We start from the raw sequence: 7020 nt of genomic DNA on the forward strand, positions 1-7020 counted from the left end.
TCACAACTATTTTATTTTCTTCTCATATTTTTATTTTTATTTTTATTTTGGTCTGTTGCCCACACTCATCCTGGACTGTGTTGTTTTTTTGGTTTTTTTGCTTTCTTTCCCCGAATGTATCTCTGGAATCTCCCACAGGGCCAACATGTAGTGACAGTTCAAAATATACTTGATTTTATAAATAAAGCATAATAAGATAGTTAAAATGCTAATTTCTAGCATTTCTATGTAGTTCCACTATTTTCCTTTGGTTTTATGATTATTAGAAGGAAAATGTCCATGGCTGACACTACCACATTTTAAGCAAATCATTTGATCTTTTTCTTTATTTTTCCAAACACATAAAATATAATTATATTCTATTAATTCATTTAGGGAAACATTACTCATAAAGGCAAGTTGGAAATAATTGTGAGTGACCATACTTCTAACCAGGCATGCCAATGGTGTGTATGGGAGTGGTTTAAGAACATGAAAAATGTACCACCTGGATGTGCTTTCTCCCTGAAAATTGGGAAATTTCTCCATAGAAATGGATGAGAATTTGTCTGGGAACAGTAGGTGGTCACCTGAGAAAAAGACCTTTTGGACATCTTCATGAATTTTTGTTTCTTCTTTGATGTGGAAAACAGACTTGAAAAATCCTTTTAAAATTTTTATTAGTATTTGTTTGCAGGATATAATGATTATATTCATCATGGGGAGAGGCTGCATAACATCTTAATTCTTTTTATGTGCCCTCCCCTCCCCCTCCCCCTCTCTCTACCGCCACCTCTTGAGAGACTAGAAGAATCTTAAGAAGGGGCTGGAGGAAATATCTTCAAATCATGGTTACACATCATGATTTCATTATACTTTCTATTTTTGTTTGGATTAGTGAGATCCACACTATTTCCAGAGGATCCCAAAGCCAATATCTACAAGCCTGGAATAAAGAAGGTATGTGTAGGACTGAATTTTGTTTCTTGAATTTCTTTTCCTAACAATATGGCTTTTCATGCTTTAACACCTGATGTATCTAGAAGACTTTGCAATGCACTTTCACAGTCACAAGGAGGAAAGAATTGGTTGGCATTTTAGAGATGTGGAAACAGAGACTAAGTGTTAAGTCATTTGTACATAATTAGTAAAAGGCATTAGTAAGGAGAGGAGAGGATGACCCCAAAGTCCTTAAATCTGGCCTCTGGCCCGGGGTTTATTGCACTACCCTAACCCATCTCTCAGAAGGGTGAGGTGCTAAACTGACATTTCCTGTTGACCCTAATCAAGGCTCCAGTAAATAATGGCAATCATTTTATAAAAAGAATCACTTAAAAATCTGTTTGTATAAGCATCTAGAACATTGACCCAAATGATCTTGCCAGTCTTCATATTTTAAACTTCTTTTCTTTGGTTCATGGCAGATTCCAGTTTTGGAACATTTAATATGCTTTTAAAAATCATGACTCTAGTTCTGAAAGATACTTCTATTAACTATGTTGCCATTTGAAGTTCAAAACACCTAGGTCACCTAGTGCCCTCTGCTGAAACAAGCATGTATAACAAATTAATACTCTCATTAATTTAAAAGAAACTAACTATTGAAATTATGTCTCAAAATAACAAAAGGTCACTAATTTTGTAGTAATTCTTCAGCTAAGTCTTCATTTCTAACTTTATTAGGTAAACTAAGAATTTTATATTACTAGTACCTAACTCAGTACCCAACCCAGAGGACATTTAATAAATATTTGGTAAATTAATTTTTTATTCTAGTAGTTTATAAAATTAAAAAATTTTATTTATTCTAGTGGTACATATGAGATAATCCATGGTGGCATTCTTTTGCAGTTCTAATTGGCCCTGATTGATATTCTTCTCTTCTAGTGCTTTGCCTTTAGACTTGGCAAACATTGTCATTCCTTATTTTCTTCCATCCCTACCCACTATAGATTGTTATTTTTGGTTTTGCTCAAAATACACTGGAAGTTTACAAGAGCTTAGACATTTGAGTAAGACAAATCTGAGTTTAATTCTAGGCTCTGACACTTCCTTAAACAAGTTACTCATCTTTTAAAAGATTTTCTACCTGTAGGAAGGGGGAAATGAGTTTAGCCTAACTCATAGGGTTACTGAGAATTTAAATGACACAATGTAAATAAAGCCTCGGCACAATATTTGTCACTTAGCAATTGCTCAATTATTGGTAGCGTTATTGTTGTCTTTGTTATGTATTAATTTAAGCAGCTTTTGTCTTTGAGCATTCTATTTACAGGCTGGGTGAACTTTGGAAGACCACTCTGGTTGTTGCTATACTTGATAGCATTGCAGAAAGTATTTGTTTAATAGAATCCTGTCTCCAAGAAGGGAATTTCTGAATTAAATGTCCAGATTCTATAATTCTTTTTCATATCTTTTGCTCTGACCGTTTTCACCCAAAAAGACTTGCCCTAGGTTCCTCATCTTTTCAGGCCTCTTTATACTTATAAATCATTTTTTATTAGTTCTTTCCCCTTCAGTGAGATATGGCAAAATACAATAATCTTCATTTAATAAAATGTGAAGGACTTAGCGCACAGAGCAGAAGAAACTTGGAAATCATGGAACTGGAGCAAGACAGGAACAAAAAGGTTTTATTGCTTATTTCACTATACTGGTATAAAGGAGTTGCCCCTATTGTAACAAAAGAAAAATCTTTAATTTGATGTTTTAAAATTTAATTTAAATTTTTATCACATTAGTGTCTATACTTAGTTTAAAATCCAAATAGTATTATAAAATTTGCAATGAAAAAAATACAATCCCTGATCCCATCTCTCCCCCCAAATCAGCCTCCTCCCTCTCTTTTCCAGTAATCACTATTTCATGTCTTTTAGCTGACGTACTACTCAGGGTTCCCTGGAAAACCCAGAGTAATCTTCAATAGGATATTCCTATATCTCTATGTTGTGTATATATATAATATACATAATTTTATATACTTTATCTATTTATATCATATGCTTCTACATGATTTCTCCCCCCCCATCTATCTCTGTTACTTTTCTCATTGCTGAAACAAAATACCTGACACCCACAAATGAAAGAGGGAAATACTTATTTTGGCTCACAGTTTGTAGAGGTTACAGTTCAATGGTTGGCTGGCTCCAAGGCAGGATACCATGAGAGATGGGCATGGCAGAGGAGAAATAGTCCATTGCAGAGCAGGTGGGAGGCAGCAAGGAGCAGCAAGCCTCCCTTTCCCTTTTATCCCATTCAGGCTACAAGCCACCCACTGGGTGCCACCCACAACCAAGGTGGGCCTTCCATTATCCACATGCAGATTGATGCTAAACCAATTTAGTTATCACACACCCTTAATCCCAATATCACAGCCTAATCCAGCATCACAAACCCAAAATCTAGCCACCTCCCAAAAGCCCCACTATGTACAAGTGCCTGAGGCTTTAGGGGGACATCTAGATGGAAGCCATTACAGATTGTTAGATGAATACTTTATTTTTTATTTTATTCTATAATTTTTTGGGGGCGTACCGGGGATGGAACTCGGGTCCTTGTGCTTGTAAGGCAAGTGGCAGAACCACTGAGCCAAATCCCCAGCCCCATTTTATTTTATTTTTTGAGGTGGTGCTCACCTGTAATCCCAGCACTCTAGGAGGATGAGGCAGTGGGACTGCAAATTCAAGGGATCCTCAGTGAGACCCTGTCTCAAAATTGAAAATGGCTAGAGATGTACATCAGTTTAAAGGCTCTGGATCCAATGCCCAGTGCTGGGGGAAAAGCAGGGAGATGTCCTCATAATGCTGGGGAAGAAAGATCGAATACCAGCTTACCATTCAAAACTTCAAGCAATTTTTTATCCTTTGACTCAGTAGTTGGTGCCCTTCACTTTCGGGAAACAGTAGGAAGGATTATCAAGTGTGAATAAGGGCCCCAGCTATATAGGCAAAAAAGACAGGGAAGATATAAGTTGCCAGTTTTATATTTATAGAAAGATAATCCCCTGGCTTTAAATAGATATGTATCTATGAATATGAACAAACTTTAAAACATAAAACTCTTGGATAATGAGGGGGCTTGTGAGAACTCCCTTGTCATTCTCCCTTGCACAAGGGCAGAGGGCATGAGTCTGCTTTTTAAAAATTAATTTTGGCCATTCTTGCAACAACAAGCCTGCAGTTGGGTGATTTACCCACAAGGTGAAAGTCGGGAAAAATTCAGAGTTTCCCCTTTCTGAACTCTATGCATCTCCAAAATTAGGGCTACATGCTTCCTTGTTCTGTCTCTTTAACTAGTTTATCAGGGTCATGGAAACTGCCCCCTAAAATGGACCCAGAAATAAGAGAGACTTGGTTTAAAAGGGCGAGGGACCATCTGTTCTACAGGCAAATGACAAGACAAAGGCATACCAACCCCAGAGAAATACTCCCCACCCCTCAGAGGCATATATTGTCCAGCCCAGGTCCAGGCCCTAGGTTCTTTGCTCGAGCCATCTCTATTTCTTTGGCATTGTCAGAAGACAAGATTCAATTCCTGGGTGCTGGGGAAGAGGGGCAGCAATTTAGGGTTTTTTTAATGTAATAGTGAACAATTTAAGCTTAAAATTTTCCCTTTGAAAAATCTTTAAAAATAAACAAATCAAACTCCATTCTGTGCTGTACACAGCCCTCCTGACTCCCTGACATCGATTTGAGGAGAGCAGAGAAGGGGAGTCAACGTTGGAAGGGCCTCCTCACTTTCTTTCACCTCTTCGGTTTGGCTTCTCCCTTGGGTACTGTGCATTGGGCTTGGAGGCTGCAGAGACCCCAGAGCCAGGCTGAGGAGCTGCAAAGAAGGTCCCCTTGGACATCTGGCCTGGGGGTACTTGAAAGATTTGGCTCCAGAAATCCTGAAGGTCAGCAGGAGGGGCACCTGAGGGGGCTCTCTGCCAACTACTGGTGCCTGGGATCCGGGAGTCAGATGAAATGTGATAGGGAACTCTGGGTACCTGGAGAGATTCCCACATGTTGACATCTGGCCCACTCTGTGATGCCATAGACCTTTCCATCCATCAGTGCAAAGTAGGTGATCTTGAGCCCCAACATGCTTGCCTCTGCCCCAAAGTCTCCTTCCTCAGCAGGATGCACCCTATTACATTCAGCAGAGTATCTGGCACTCTTAGGTTCCCAGTCCATTTCAAACCTCCTATGCTTTCCTTGGCATCGACTACACATCATAGTATTCATTGCTTCCTTGAGGTCATCTTGCAGCTTGGACAGAACCTCATTTACTGACTGGCTCAGCTCATTCTCTGGCATTTGTTTCATGTCATATTCTTTCCACCTTTCAGGATTGCTGACAATGTCCCAAGCTGCCCTTAAAACCTTGAAGGCCTCCTCAGCCTGGGGGTGATGATTTTTATCAGGATGAACCAATACTGCCACCTGCCTATAGGCCTTCTTTAGTTCAGTATTTGATGCTGTGGCTTCAACCCCAGGCACATGGAAAGAGTTTAGCTCATCCTCAGGAGCCCCAGGCATGGTCAAGAGTTGAGCCACTTCCTCTTCAGGCTGGCAGTACCGCCCACTAGCTACAGGTGCATTCCCTTGGCTATTAGTCCTCTGCTTGAACCAGGGCAACTCCAGCCAACCCTGATGAACTATTCTTATCAGCTGCTGCCATAGCCTACTATCAGCAGAGTGAAGCAACACTGCAAGGTGGAGAATCCAGCCAAGAAAACAGCCTGATGGCCTTATCCCTCCAGCCTAACCGGTCACCCAGGCCCACCAGAAACTGCCAGCCCAACTGGGGGAGCAGCAAAACATCCATTAGCCTAAGAAAATGGGTGAATAGCCCTGCCCCATAGTAAAACCCCTGTTTTTAGAAATTGGAACACTACCTGGGCCTAGCCCCCCAGGTGTCCTGCCCAGGCTCCCGTCGACAAAGTTCCAAATCACTGCCTTTCAGCTGCCTGCATGCCCAGATGAGATGGCCACAAGTTTCCGCGTACTCTCCCAACAACAGCAGCAGTTCAATCAACCACCAGAAGCCTGCCTGTCCAAGCTGACATAGTTCTTCTGCTCCCCACAACCCCAGGCCTCTGCAATTATCTGTCTGACTTCGTTTCGGCGCAGTGAATGTTGACCAGGGGCCCTGGGATCTCGGCGTCCACTCTCCCCATTATCCTCCTTGGTCAGAAAGGGGTGCAGCTGTCTCCGGGATGGTGGTTTCTTTCCACTGGACACCTGTGAAAGTTCACTTGGAAATTTAAGGTTCCTCATCGTCATATTCCTCTTCCAATTCTTCATCTTTCCCCAAGGTTGGAGAAGTACAGTGGTGGCAAAAATTGCTAGAAGAGCCATCTCCTCCCTCAGAGTAAGGCCCTTGTGGGATTCTGGGGATTCCCTGGTAGCTACAAGCAGATGGAATGGAAAGCAAAGAAGGGTTTCCATCCTCATGGTACCCAGCTTCACTCTTTGAGAGCTCCTGGTCCACTCCTGACTCTTCTTCTGAAGCTGCCTCACTCTGATCAGGGTCGTCTCCTTCCCCAGGTGGTCCTGGACCCCTTGGGGAGCCATGGCTTGGATCCGACCAGTGGGCGGGATTTGGAGGCTGTGTGTACTTAGGACCAGAGTGTTCTGTGAAGCAGCGGGTACCATTAGGAGCCGTCCCTGCTGAGTCCCTGAGTCCTGAGAAAGCAAATATTTCAGGATCGGCGGAGGGTCCTGAAGTCCTGAAGCAGGCATCACCGCTGTAGTGGGCTCCACACAACCCTGTTTCTCCCGGGTGCTTCTGGGCCATGACCCCGGGGTTTCCAGAGGGTTGTAGGTCACAGCCGTCACAGTAAGTTCTGGTGCCCAAGAGCGGCGGTAACTCCTCCCCTCGAGCAGATGGGCCTTGGGGCCAGGGGGAGCTACCAGAGCAGCTCCCTGGGTCTGCCACCCGCTCAAGCTCTTCTATTATAACTTTTTATATACGCATTTATCCACAGTTAAACTAAGTAAGTATGAAGACTGTTGTTTTTTTCTTTCTGAGACTACTTTTAATTTTGCCTCAGTTAAT

At 42.1% G+C, this 7020-nt stretch overlaps 1 pseudogene; it reads right to left on the bottom strand.

Moving 5' to 3' along the window:
- Positions 1-4691: 4691 nt before the first annotated feature.
- On the bottom strand, positions 4692-6759 carry LOC101721861 (dnaJ homolog subfamily C member 14 pseudogene; annotated as a pseudogene).
- Between the last annotated feature and the right edge of the window lie 261 nt (positions 6760-7020).

Source organism: Heterocephalus glaber, unplaced genomic scaffold (genome assembly GCF_053883595.1).
Source record: "Heterocephalus glaber isolate CG9 unplaced genomic scaffold, H.glaber_assembly_v1.0 deba00001600, whole genome shotgun sequence".
Classification (NCBI taxonomy): domain Eukaryota; kingdom Metazoa; phylum Chordata; class Mammalia; order Rodentia; family Bathyergidae; genus Heterocephalus; species Heterocephalus glaber.